The 14,315-nt window shown below is 54.9% G+C and overlaps 1 pseudogene across 1 annotated transcript in view; it reads left to right on the forward strand.

Annotated features, from left to right (window-relative positions):
• The first annotated feature begins 4,893 nt into the window (after window positions 1–4,893).
• LOC144106999 (uncharacterized) overlaps window positions 4,894–14,315 on the forward strand; it is a 16,654-nt pseudogene continuing 7,232 nt past the window's right edge. The window contains exons 1-2 of the transcript XR_013309180.1: window positions 4,894–5,051; window positions 5,764–6,902. The product of XR_013309180.1 is annotated as an uncharacterized LOC144106999 (transcript). The remainder of the gene's footprint in view (window positions 5,052–5,763; window positions 6,903–14,315) is intronic.

Here is a 14,315-nt window from a genome sequence, read left to right on the forward strand (position 1 = left end):
TCGGCCTAGGCCCGCCGCCATTAAATCATATCATCGCCATCTGTCATCACGTCTAGTTGTTCGGCTTGCAGACACGTAACAATATGTTGTAGGCCTCAATCTTATCTCTGGTGAGCTGATCAGCACGCGAACTTATGGCGTCACATTGCTCAAAATGAGGGTGACACTTGTTACATGTCTTGCAATGGGCGGCTAGATGACCTTTCACGCCATTCTTTACATCATTTTTGTACTCGCTGAAACGGTCATTCAGACACCTGCCGGTTCCCCCAAAATAAGTCCAGCCACATTTCAGGAAAATTTCTTAAATCACCTCTTCATCACATGGAACAAAACTGCTTTTGGTACTTCGTTTTGAAATCTTTTTTTTTTCTCCTTTCTTTGAGCATGGGTTAACACGATTGCATATCTTCGATAGCTTTTGAGGAGCGGAAAAGACTGCCTTCACTCCGGCACGATTCATAATCTTTTTAAGATTGTGCAGAGAATGTGTCAATACGGGATGACAGCTACTATTTGTTTCTTTGTTTGCTGAGTGACGTCATTCTGATTTTCCGACCACGTCATTCTGAGTGACACAGCGCTCGTGTGTCGTCTCTCCCCTGCGTCCCTGTCTTATTGGGCTGCTTTAAAATGAAGGGAAAAAGGAGGCCGCGATTTCAACTCTAGTGTCGTCTTTCTAGTGTACTCATGTCCCTTGAGGCCGCCGCGGTGGCTCAGTGGTCATGGCGCTCGGCTGCTGACTCGAAAGACGTAGGTTCGGTCCCGGCAGCGGCGGTCGACTTTCGATGGAGGCGAAATTCTAGAGGCCGTGTACTGAGCGATGTCAGTGCACGTTAAAGAACCCCATGTGGTCGAAATTTCCGGATCCTGCCCTCAGCCGCCTGCAATCTAACGGCCGCGGTACCCCACTAGTGCGGGAATTTCGCTCGCGCAGAGAGGTTGTGCTGTGCGTGCACAGTGGGTGCCCGGTCACTTCGGCATCGCCGGCAAAGAAGAAACTGACGACCTCGCGACTGCTACGCACCAACTACCTGTCAGCGATCTGCCCCTTGCGCTGGAGGACGTGCGTGCGGCCATCCACGACCATCTCCGAAAGCAGCACCCCGACCCACGCATCGCGGGAGGTGAGCGCATCGACAGTGTCACCGGCTGTCGCGCACTTACACGGTCGCAACGTGCAATGATCCTCCGCGCGCGCATTGGCTGCGTGTGGCCCGGGGAACGACGGGTGCGTCACGGAATCGCGACGAGTGATGTGTGTGACGGATGCGGTGCAGTGGAAACACTAGGACACCTGCTCCTTCGCTGTTCCGCGTTCGCCGATGCTCGTCGCGATATGCTCGCGGCCTATCGGGCGCAGGGCATACTACCAGACTCCATCAAGACGCTATTGTGGCCGCAGGGCAGTGCGCGCACTCGTGAGCGAACTTTGGTGAGCCTCTGTGCATTCCTCGGAACACACGGGCTTGACGACCCGTCTGTTCTCCGTCAGGTAGTTACACGCAGTGACCGAACGCTCCGCGAGTTCTACCTTGAACGATGAATAACTGGACGCCCCACTCCAGTTGTAACCAACACAGTGCTGTGCGCGTGTGTGATTTAATTCCTCTAAAATGAACTAATCACGCGCACAACCTGGACACATTTCTTATTGTGTAAATAGTTTGTACATATTACTTCTCCCCCTATCCTCTCTTCCTGTCCCCTCACCTCTTTCATCTCCTTTCTCCATTCTGCCTGATAATAATTGGTTTTGGGGGGAAAGGAAATGGCGCAGTATCTGTCTCATATATCGTTGGACACCTGAACCGCGCCGTAAGGGAAGGGTAAAGGAGGGAGTGAAAGAAGAAAGGAAGAAGAGGTGCCGTAGTGGAGGGCTCCGGAATAATTTCGACCACCTGGGGATCTTTAACGTGCACTGACATCGCACAGCACACGGGCGCCTTAGCGTTTTTCCTCCATAAAACCGCAGCCGCCGCGGTCGCGTTCGAACCCGGGTACTCCGGATCAGTAGTCGAGCGCCCTAACCACTGAGCCACCGCGGCGGGGCCCATTCTGCCTGCTATCCTTTATTTCCGCTGCCCCAGCTCAGGTGCTTCAGTATCCATTTTAAACCAGCCAGAAGACGCGACACAAAGGAAGAAGCAAACAAGACGAGGCTGGACCTCGTCTTGTTTGCTTCTTCCTTTGTGTCGCGTCTTCTGGCTGGTTTAAAATGAATACTTACGAACTCGCCCAGTCCTCAACCTTGTTGCTTCAGTATCGATGGCAGATGCCGGGGCTAGCAAAAATCTTTTCCTTCCTTTTTACTATTATTTTTAATAAAACCACTACCACCACCACCACTACAGCGTCCCTCAAAGCCTGAGTCGCTTTGGGACTTAAACCCCATAAACTAAACCCATGTCCGTTGAGATGAAACTAATCGGATCAAGCAGCTGAAAAGGACGTGTACTAACTGGGAGAGAATCTTAACACACCCGAACATTTGGGACCTGGTTTCTGTGTTTCTCAGAAAGCTGTTACTTTCAGGGCACTGCCTTCCTAAGTTGTATCCAACTGTAGTAATGGCATCCTGAGGGAAACTGGTTTTGGGGCCTGTGGGGACACCTGCCTAGAAAAGCCCAGTGTCCACCATGGCGCTCCCTTCGACATGCTTTTTGAAACACACACCTGTAAGTCGTCTTCTCTGTAAGGCTGGTTTTTCCAACAAAAATTCTTGAACCTCGACGTCACACCCACATTCTTGGAACGAATGAAAATTCCGGATGGCACCACTCAGCCTGCTGCAGAGTATATTTTTTATAGGCAATAAAAGAGGGAGACTGTCCTTTGTGAAAATGCTGTGGGTCGTTCCTTGTTGTGGCTAGGGGTGCGGGTAAGGAGGAAATTAGCGCGACGGTGTCGTACAGGAGAAATTTTTTTAGAAGAGGAGGTAACTCCCCACTGCCCCCACAGGGACAAAGGCTTGTTTCCTTGTATTTCCTGCCTAACCCCCACTGCAGTGCTAGGGAAGGTTGACTGCAATTCCCTTTTCTGTGTTGTACCATTGTACTCTTTACACAGCTCTCTCGGGAGCCGTCTTGAATTGAACTGGCGACATTCCTGAATGCGAGTGTCACCTGGGAACGAGATCTTTTAGTTGTAGAACAAGCCTTGCGTAAAGCTGACTTGCAGAATGCTGCAAATGGTTCTTAGGGGGGCACTGAAGATGGGACTACTAAATCTACAGGATTTTATTCATTGCTTATATTTTTTGGGCCACGTTTACACTCGGGATACTGATTGAGCCAGAAGCAAAAATGAGTGTTGGGGTAAATGCATCGCAAATTTATGCACTGAACTTTGTGGAATGAAATCATTCAGTCTATTGCTTCTTTAGTTTTTCGGGCCGACGTAGAATGGCACGACGACCCGGTCACTTGAATCGTGACGCACACAAACATTTAGGAGCGCTTTTCTTAAATTGGAGCGAGCAGTTTCCACAAAGTAGCACTAGCAGTGCGCTTTCATAAACTTTCAAATATATCCAAAGATGCTGACGGTACTCATTGTTTCCTTCTTTTGAAAGCAAGCGGGCTTCTAAAAACGCGCTTATTTGTAGGAATATACTTGGTCACATGAAAAGGGCTGGATGGCTCACGTGACGAATGTAGCCCATTTGGAAGAAAAAATCCAACGCGAGAGAAAAAAAAATGTATCAGGCCACGTCGGAGCGACGCTAGAGTATTCCCGCGTTTTATCTCGAGAGGGCGATGGCTCTGTTTACGTTCCTATTGCATGCACGTACGCAAAGTACTCGCATTTCACGGGTCTCCGCATCTAAGCGAGCCGCCTTATCAAGTGCTGGCGTTTGCGTCTCTCGGTGCGCATAATATCTGTCGCGTCCCTTGTGTCTTTGAGCCCAAGTTCACAGAGCAAGGAAATCAGCACAAGGAATACGTTGCCAGCAATAAACCAAAAGGGGCTGCTGCGTTTGAATTCGCCTCGGCGTTGCAGGAGGCGTGCCGTCTACTTTAATCTCGTTTCGATCGTTGCCGGTCGCTCGTCGATAAAGAGCTTCGGTTGGGACGCGAAACCAAAACACGTTAACAGCGGCGCCGGCCTTTCGGGCCGCGTCATCATGCTGCCGTTGTGCTTTTCTTAGGCGAAGCGCACATCTGCAATTAAATGGCAACCGCGTGACTGACTGCGGAGGCGCGGCGATTCTGTTTATTCATCCAGGCGCGTCGTTTCCTTTTTAAAATCTTTGTCGAACGCGCAACGGTGTCAGGAGCACAGCGGTGTGAGATGCAGCCAGCCGGCGCAAGTAACGCGCTCCGCCTGCAAGCGCGCTTCAACGCACCGCCGCCCAGGCCGATCGCGCGGACGCCGGTGCTGCCGGTCCGCAACGAAGAAAGAAAACATGGCCGCCACCACTGCCGTGTCTGCGCGCATTCTCGGTTTCCCTTTGCGTTTTTTTCGCTTTCCGAAGCATCCCGCCTTCCCCGCTCCGCCGCGCACGCCGGTCCTCTCCCATTTAAAAGCCCCTCTCGGCGCGAAGCTGGCACGTGGAGACCGCTTTGTTACGACGCCTCTGATTGGCTCAGATTTTCCCGCGCTTTTCGTCGGCGCGCGGTCTCATTGGACGGCGCTCTTCGCGATCGCCGGGCTGCGTGGTTTTCGCTGTGGCGCCGCAGCACACTCCGCTCTGAGTTCCGCGCTGCAAAATAGTTCTACCCGGTTCTTTGAAAATTAGTTATTAAATAAACATTGATACTTCAAAAAATTGCATATAGTAATTACATAAAGTTGTATTAATTGTAATATTGTAAGTTATATGAAGTGTCCTTGAAAATTTATCGAAATGCGCATCGCGGACAGACACAGGGTGTCGACCCCTACAAAAGCCGCCAACGCCGGCGCTCCGGCCGGCAGTGTGGTTGCGTCCGTTCTGCGGTGTGGTGCGTGTGCGTTTTGCTGCGTGCGATGCATTGGATATCTTCGCCCTTTTGGAATTAAAAACCCAAGTTCGTGCCAACTGGGATTACGGATACAGAACTCTCCGGGTAAGCGATCGTTCCCGCGCGATGTGTCCGCGCAGTGCGTCTCTAGCTTGTTTGGCCCTTTTCCCGCCTCAGCTGTTTCTTTTTCCTCGGCGTTGAGGAAGCCCGGCTATGCGCCGGCGAATGAATGACATTTATATGCGGCGGCATGGCGGCGCCGGCCTGCGCTCTCGGCGCGGGGCTGCGGCGTCGCTGACGCTGTCTTTTGGGCATGGTACTCCGGTTTTGTGCCGACGTGGTCGGTTCGTCGCGTTGTAAGCTACATCTGTGTGGCCGCGTAGCCGGTTGGCGTTGTCACGGCGAAACTATTTGCCGGGTGTCATCGCGGCGTTGTTTAAATGCCGGGCGTTCGTTATAGAGATGCCGGCGCCTGTTCGAATTCTTGTCGGTTGAGCGGTTAGCTGTCGCTCATTATTCACCTTCTTTCAGATACTCAATGTGGAGTTTTTAATTTAACTGCTCTCGACTATGCCATATTTTGTTTTTGCCCACTTGTCGCGCCCATTTTCATACTTTCCTATCATTCGCTGTGCATGTTAATGAGTTTCGCGTTCCTTCAGTGGGCGTCTTTCGTCTGCTCTGCTGCCCCACTCCTAATGAACGGCGTTTTATGATAGCTGTGCGTTTTGGACGCTCATTATGGCAGGCCCTGCGTTCGGTGCTCCCCGGTTCAGCGTCTCACTCGCTCGGGACTGGGGTGTGCATCGTTTCGCAGGCACAGGAGCTGACGGCTCGGCGGACTGCGACGACTGCGGTCGACTATGATTCTGTCCACTTCAGTGTCGTCGCAACCGTCGGTGCCCAAGTTGCTGGATCCCCCTCCCGGCATGATGATGAGTGACTTTGGTGCAAGCTTCCCGCGTTCGCTCGACGAAGCCGACCAGATGTGCTCCATGTTCATTAACGACTACTCGGCGCCCGAGTCTCCTGACGCCATCCTCGGCCTGATGGACGAATTCGACTCTCCGTGCAACAAGGACATTTGGAAGTTGCTGCCCACTCCTCCGAGATCTCCAGATCGTTCCGACTGCGGAGCGAGCAACGGCACCGTAGCGATTGACAGCAGCTGCAGTGCAATGTTGGGCACCACGGGCGCCTTTGGTCAAGCCTGGGCCGGATTCGGCATGGACGATTGGGGAGGTCCCTTGGAAGACCCGCCTGAGGTGCCCTCGGTGGAGGAACAGGAGGCCATTTGCGCAATACTTTTCGAACACGATGACTTCATTGACAAGCTGCTAAAGGACGACTCCGTGCTGGACTCTGTGCTCGGAGGCGGTGGCGACGAGATCCCTGTGGACGACGCCATGGCCGCGGTCGAGGACTGGTCCTTGCCGACGTCGCCGACGCAGCCCATCGTCAAAAGCGAGTTGCTGCACGACTGCATGTGGTCCGGACAGTGCACGGACGACTGCAAGCAGAAGGCGGCGCGCGAGAAGCGGCAGATCCTGGTGGCCACACCGTCATCCTTCGACGTGGTCGTGTCCCCGGAGTCTGCGATGCCTCCTTCGTCCCCGGACGTGTTGGTGGCGAATCCGTTGTTCGCGTCGTCTCGGATTGCTGTGGGTGCGACTTCTCGCACCACCATGGTGGACGACGAGCCGGCGGCCACCCAGTGTGTTGACCCCAGCTCTGTGCTCGGCTACACGCCCCTGAGCGACCACTCGTACCACCAGGCCACGACGTCGGCGCCTCCTACGCCACCGGACTCTCCTCGGGCCGTGACGCAGCAGGGGTCTTCGTCGGCGAGCGGTTCTGGCAGTGGGTCCACGGCCTCTCCGCCTCTTTTGGTGGTGCGCAGGCGGAACGGCGTCTGGAAACGCGAAGTGATCGTGTCGGATACGCCGTCCGAGTCTGGTGAGTCCTGCGCCTATTTGTCACCTCACCTGCGCCCCACGATTGCTCGTATATGTTACTCTCATGCCGTCCGCTTCGGCTGTAATTGCTTTTTGGCTTGGGGTCAGAATTACGCCCTTTTTGCAGTCTTGTCTTTCATCGCGCAGCCCAGTGCCTCCTTGAGGCCTGTGCGTTCCATTTGCAGCCTTCGAACTATATAGGAAGAACTGCGGCACATACCAAGGAAAAACCTGTCGATAATTTGTTGCGCGGAGGTGCTGTCTTAAGGCATGCGTAAATTGCTGCGCTTGAGTAATCCTTGTGTGTTCTAACGCATCAATAATGAAGGGGATACACAGCGCATTAAAGTGCACCCCGTGCGCAACTGTTTTCGTTCCGCGGTATTCGTGTTGAACTGTGCGTGTGAGACTTCTTTACGTGCCCGTCCTGAGTAGTGCGTAGTTTATTCGCGGATGACATTGTTTAGCATTTGGACTTCGTCTTATCCGCTGATTGAGCCGCGTCTTTCAGACAACCCCGCCGCTTTCGGACACCTGCCCTGACAGCACAGCGCTATGCAGTGGATGTTGTGTTTACAGGATTTTTGAATGTGCATTGTACGCAGCACACCTGACCAGCAGGGCTGAAAGAATGGCAGCAGCTAGCTTGTTCAACGGCGCTAATGTTGGGCTCATTCACGCGGGCTTAATAATATAATGATAAATTGGTTGTTTGGGAAAGCAAGTGGCGCTCTGGACACCCGAACCGTGCCGTAAGGGAAGGGATGAAGGCAGGTTGAGAGAAGAGGGGGCCGTAGTGGAGGGCTCCGGAGTAATTTCGGCCACCTGGGGATCTTCAACGTATGTACATACACTGACATCTCACAGCACACGGGCGCTTTTGCGTTTCGCCTCCATCGAAACGCTGTCGGGTTCGAACCCGGGTAGTCTGGGTGAGTAGCCGAGCGCCCTAACCACTGTGCCACCGCGGCGGGTGCAGGTTTCCCTTTACATTTTGTGCTTGGTCTTTAGCCTATTGGCTTCCTTGCGCTGTGCCGCTTGATAAAGGCGCTGGAGTGACGACGCCTAGGTCGTCCCATCCAACGCCAAGGACTCTGGGCGATAGCGCCATCTCTTTTTTTTTTTCTACTTTTCTTCGCGCGCTTTTCCGGTTGCGTTCCTAGCTGCGCAGTTGGCATCCAGCGTCCTTGCAAGCGGTTTTTCTTCCCCGGCAGCTATCGACGGGCGTTGTTACGCGTGAGTTACAAGCCTGGCTACGGCAGAACTTAAGCGTCGATGCGAAATGTTGTCCGGGTTGGAATTTCGATCTATGAACACATGTAGCCTGGCTGTACCGCGACCCTCTGTGACGTAACGTCGGGATTATACGTCCGCTCGTCGGCCTGTTCTATTGCAACTGTGCCCGTGGGAATAGATAGGTTCGACGAACTTCGATGTCACGCCGAAGAAAGCTGTGAACGCGAGTCGCGCGCACATCCTGCTGAGTTATAAATTATAGTAAGCTAAGACAGCTGGGAATTGTGTGCTGGGCGTTTTTCTGCCGAGTGATTGCCCCCTCCTCTAGTCATCGTGCGTGTTAACGGCGTCACCGCGGCCTTTCCCTTATCGAATCGGTTTGAAAGGGCCTTCGCCCAGTTTTTGTTTTTTTTATCACTGCGCGCTGGTCTTCGTTTCAGCAGCTTTCGTCGCCGTGTCAAGTTCCCCCACATAGCGCAGGCCCTGCCGTGGCTTTTATTTACCCGAGCAACATTGCGTTATTTGTCTGCGTGTTAACGGTTTTGCGCTTTACACTTATTTTTGGGTTCGCTACAATTTCCATTTGCAAATGGACGCTAGCGATGTCAGTAAGAGAAACACGGCGTTCTGCCTGGTTTTCGGTTCTATTTACTCTTCTCATAGTGCTCTCTGTGCGCCTCAATTGTGCGTGTAAGCTTGCGAAGGGCCTAATCTTCCAACTCCCCCTGGCCGACTTGAGCCCGCCTCCTTCGTCTGGACGGATGGGTCTATTCGGCATCGTCTCTGCAGTTCGCGTTCTGTAGTTCTTTTTGTTGTCGCGTTTCTGGGAGCCGGCGTGCTTCCGTCCTTATGGTCAGCAAAAAAAAAAAAAAGGGCGGCCGCCTCCCTCTTCGTGCCAGTCGCCTGTTGTGTGTTGCTTGGCCGCGACGGCAGACGCGTTCGGTGAGCTCGCTGGCGCGCTCGGTGCTGGTGTTATGTTGTCTGGCGTGCCATTGAACCCCCTTCTCCCCGCCGTCGTCGTCGTCCGGTCTTGTGTGCGCGATGAGCCGGCCACGAGTAGCGTCCTCGTCGTCTTGCCACGCCCGGCACCAGCCGGCCGACCGTCTGCTGCCGGAGCGGCGGCGTTATACTTTTTTGCGCGCGCGCCCCCCTTTGTTCTTCGGAGAGGCAGGCCGGCGGCGTCGCTCGCCTGGTTAAAGACCCGCCGCCGCGTTCTCCGCTCCCAAGGTCACCGGCGGGGAAGGGGGGATAGAGAGAGCGTGGCTTTGGCGTTTTCTGTTCTTACCGCCTTTTCTACTTCGCTTGCGCCACACTCGCCTCTCCTCCGTCTGTTCCTGAGCCTGGAGAGAGAGAGAGCTTTGCTTGCGGAAAGAGCGCAGCGGGCTCTTCTCTCTCGCGACGTGCGCGAGCTTCGCTTCCTTCCTTCTCGGAAGCGCTGTCCGCCTGACGTTGGCGCTGGGCCGGTGGGGAAGAGCGGGAAGAGAGCCAGGAAGGGAGGGTGGCGAGGGAAGGAATCTTCTCTTCCGCGCCCGGGGCCGGAACCCTAGGCCCCAGACGCCGTCGGTGGCGCTCTCCGGGTCTGGCTGCTGCCGGGCGCCGTTCGATCGATTGGCGGCGACCGTGGCGCTTCTGGATGGAGGTCCTTCACCTTTTTCGGGGCCACCGGACTTGGATGTCTGGTGGCGGGAAGGGGGGGGGGGGGGGGGGTTGTGGACCCCCGGGTTCGTTCGCGCTGGTCGCTGCTGCGGTGGCGCATTGCCGTCTCCGGGTGGCCTTTTTCTCCCGACGTTATTTTTTGGCTATCGAAAGTTCTGTTCGCTATTTCTTTCTGCGACTGAGCGAAGGGGTCCTTGGCTTTTGAAGCCATTTGTCCGGGTCAAATTCTCCCCTGTCAGGGGGGCTTTGATTTTGTTTCGGGAAGGTGAATGTTTTATACCCCCGTCTAACTTCGGGTAAACGTAGTAGGGGGTGAGGGGGGGGGGGGGGGGGGGGGGGGGGGACAGATGCGGGGCCGGTGGTCTTTGGCCGAACCATTAATGTCATGATGCATTTAGTACTCAGTTCTCGGCAATAGTTGCTTCATACGCGTCGCATGACAGCAGGGAAACGTTTGCGAGGAGGTTAACGGCCTGTGTTGTTTTCCTTCGTTACTGCGTGTCGTTTATTTTCGGTATATGTACGCTGCGTGCATAGTAATCGCGAGAGAGAGAGAAACTTTATTTGGTCCATTAAGTGTTCAGCGTTCGGTCTTCGTCTGCATCGCTGCACACTCTTGACCTTCAAAGCAGGGTTGGGCCCCTAGTCCAGGGCTCCACTGAGTCGCGCTGCTTCGCTTGCGTGCTGCACGATTGCCCTTTGGGCGGCGAGCTCGCAGCTGGTGAGCCGGCTCTCCCACTGCTCCGCACTCGGGGTTTCGTGTTGGTGGAACGTGTAGTTTCGGATACACTCCCAGGTTATATGGTAAAGCGTGGGGGTTGCCCCGCACCACGGGCATGTGTTCCTGCACTGTGCAGGATACATCTTGCTAAGTATATGTAGGTTAAAGAATGTTCCCGTTTGCAGCCTCCGCCAACTATCTGCTCCTTGTTGTGTGAGGCCCTTATGTGGCGGGGAGTATCTAATTCTCCTGCCTCTTTGGTAGTTTAGGTATTCTGAAAATCCCAGTCTCCACGGTGAAGTGCTGTCCCAGGGCGTATGGCCGCTCGGCTCGGTACGTGATCTCTCGAGCCAAGCTGTCTGCCCTTTCGTTTCCTTCTATCCCCGTGTGTGCCGGAATCCAGATTTGGGTTGCTGTTTTTCTGAGGTGTACTGCTTCGCGGAGGATAGCTAAGGCAGGCCTGCAGATTCTACCTTTCGTAATCGGGAGCACATTTCTCCGCGTCTAGCGGCTTCTGTCACTTCGCAGTAGCGGCGCACCCCCAACCAAACGTGACCAAAGACGATCTGTTACGCGTTTCGGCTCACTCGAGCCGTTCGGCATGCCCGAGCTGTGTTTGATTCATTCTGCCGGCGTCAGAGCGTGTCACCGCTTCCTGCGATCTGCTTTCGCTTTATTCAGTTTCAATTCTTTCCGTCGCTCCAGCGCCTTCGCTTTCGTTCCGCAACCGGTGCTGCCGGGGTGGCGTGGCGACATGGCGCGCATATTCAAATCGCGCCGGCCAGCCTCGCGCGTTGGCGTCTTTTCCAGGCACTCGAGGAAGACGCCCAAGCGAGCCAGCGTTTCTGCGGTGAATGCGAAATCTTCGTTTCCGGTTGCCCCTCCTCCTCCCGCCTCTTTTTTTACCCACTTCCGGCTCCCCCGCGGAGCTTGCTTCCGTGCTAGGCGCCAGTCTTGCGGTGACGACCCAGGTGGGACGCTGTGTTTGCGGTCGATTTCCACGGTGCGCGTGGGACGGGACACACACCGCGGAACGCCCCCCCCCCCCCCCCCCCCCTCACTTCTCTGCTTAGTTTGAAAGGAAACATTCGTGCTGTCCGGTGCTACTCTACCTATGACCTTAACGATTTTCATACTTTGCATTTTACGTAGTTCCGCGGTATGCTGTACTCCCTTAGCAGATTTCTTCCCGCTTATTACCTTTATTTCTAATCTCGCATTCGCAGCTTTGTTTTCCTGATCAGACTTGCGCCGACCATTGTGTAAGTAGCCTTTTTAAATAAAGCACTTTCCGCGCGCCCTTTCGGTGGCAAAGTGCTTTCAATGATTGTTTTACATTTTAAATTCGTTACAAAGTACACCCCTAGGAGCACAGTTGAGCAGCGGGTCTTCTTGGTCAAGGACTCGTATTTAACGTTTTAAACTTGGGTGCGATCAAGCTCACTGTACTACCCGCGTTCTGTTCACGGCCCGCATCGCGTCTGTGTGTGGGCGCAAGGGTGTTTCCGCGAGTAGGTGACGTCACTGGGCGTCAACGCCCGCCGTGCTGTTGTGACCCGCACTGCGTCTTCTCGGCTTCCTTGTTTCGTTGGCCGTCGCCTTTGATTCAGCTCCTCAGGAACGCTCGCTCGGCGCGTCGGTGATTCACTGGCGCGAGAAAGGAACTGCAGAGGCGGGTCTCGGGGGGTGCCTCCCGCGATGCTCGCTTGTGGGTCAGAGGAGAGCGGGCTGCCTACGCACCGTAGTGGCGCTACAACGCTGAATTCACGGCGCTCTCTCGGCGACCCCCGCCGAGCGCTCATTGTCTGGCGCTTTATCTTTTGTTCACTTTCTTGTCCTCAGCACGCCCCCCCCCGCCCCCCCCCCCCCCCCCCGCCCCCCCGCTCAACCGGCGCAGTTTCCCGTATCGTCTCTGAGAGCGCGGGCCGACGCGAGCCATTCCTTCCGGCTTTCCTCTTCTCTACCCCGGGGTTTTCCTTTATTCTTTTTTTTGCCTTTCCTGGACGCGTAATCTCGGGTCTGCTGCTATCTTAGCTTGAAGGAGCGTGGCCGGCCCCAACCGAGGTTGGCCATCTTCTTTCCTCATTTTTTTTTATGCGTGTCCCTGGCTTTCTTGTCTTAAGCCACAGATGCGCACGCGCAATTGTGCAGGCTTGACGCGCTTGTCTCTGAGGCTGTCCGGGACCGGCTGCGTGCCATTGCTATCTGCGACGACACGGGGTCACGCTTATAGATAGTACGCACTGTAGGAGCAGAAGCCAGCGGACCGAGAGTGGTGCGCAATCGTTGATGGCTGTTAACGGAACTCTTGTCAAAAGTGTGTGAGGAAGGTCGTGAGAACACAGCCCCCCCCCCCCCCCCCCACTACTTTTGCCGCCGTCAACTTTCTTGTCTTTCCGTCGTTGGGGGCTCGAAGCCGGGCTGTGCGTATTGCTAGTTCCGAAAGCAGTGTGTCACCGTTCTGCGGCTGTAATTTTTTTTTCGGAGTCGTCGAGTGGCCAGTCCATCTTTCTGCTGCGTTGACACGAACACGCCCCCCCCCCCCCCCCCGCATTGCAGGCGCCGGTGGAGCGGTTCTAGGGTGAATCGGACTGCATTTCCCTAGCGTGGGTTACATGAATGCGGCAGCAGTCTCTAATCCAGTGAAATTGTGGGGGCAAAGAGCAGGTTTGAGAAGGCAAGGCGTGTTCGTCGTCTGTCTTGCTCGACGTGTTTTGGACTCTCCTCAAAAAGTGGACTGGAGACGACTTCTGTCGCATTCATGTAAACGTCCACAGGTCCAAGGGGATCGGCCAAGGGGGTAATTTGGTTTGGTGAAAGAATAGTTGCGGAATAGGGCTTCCGGAATTTCGATACTGTGGTGAGACGCCGGTGAACGGTCTTCGAGCGGAGAAGCTTCTCCAGCGTACCAGACGCGGGATTCGGACGAGTGAGCCCTCGACTACGGCACCTTTCTTCCTTTCACTGCCTCCTTTATCACTTCCCTTACGGCGGGGTTCAAGTGTCCACCGATAGGTGAGACATATTATGCCATTTTCTTTCCCCAAAAACCAATTGTGTGTGTGGTTTGCGGGAGGTTTGCTCTTCCATCTCGATTCGGCCGGCCGGCTCTCCTCTGAAAGCTCCGCGGTGGTCACTTCCGGAGAGGGTGCGGCGGACGCAGTCTCTGGAATGCGTTTCTTTCCCCCCCCCCCCCCCCCCCCACACTTTCCAACTCTTGCCTGTTTTTCTTTACTGCTACCGCCGCCGCATCTTCGGGCTGCCCTCGCCCGTCTTTCGCCTCCTCTCTCGTACCTGATCGCACCCCTTTCTTGGCGGCGCTGTTTTGACTCATTCTCGGACCGGTCGCCTTGCCCAAGCACCGATGCCAACCAGTGCTGCTTTTCGCCGTCGAAAGGAGCGCAACCACCATTCCCTTTCTTCTTTTTTTTTTATGTTGCTTCTTTTGCGCTCAATCTTCGTGATGATTCGTTTCCAATTGCGACCCTGGGTGTTGTGTGTGTAGAAACACCCCCCCCCCCCCTTCATTTCGGCAATCGTTGTGGTCGCTGCTGTCGAATCCCTCCGTACGAGCAAGGGACGGTGTAGGTGACGAGTCCGGGAGCAAGGGAGGGAGTTGAGCTGGGAAGGTAGCATAATGGATGCGTTCGCAGGTAGCACCACGGCCCCCCCGCGGCAGTTGAGGAGCCCCGAGACGCGCGGCTTGTGCGATTCACCGCCGACCCCCCCTTTCCTGCTCTTTTTGTTATTAGTCGTTTCTTTATTGTGTGCCGGCTCGGCCCCCTCGTCTCTGGCGGAGTG

The sequence above is a fragment of the Amblyomma americanum genome, chromosome 10 (genome assembly GCF_052857255.1).
Source record: "Amblyomma americanum isolate KBUSLIRL-KWMA chromosome 10, ASM5285725v1, whole genome shotgun sequence".
NCBI classification, from domain to species: Eukaryota; Metazoa; Arthropoda; class Arachnida; order Ixodida; family Ixodidae; genus Amblyomma; species Amblyomma americanum.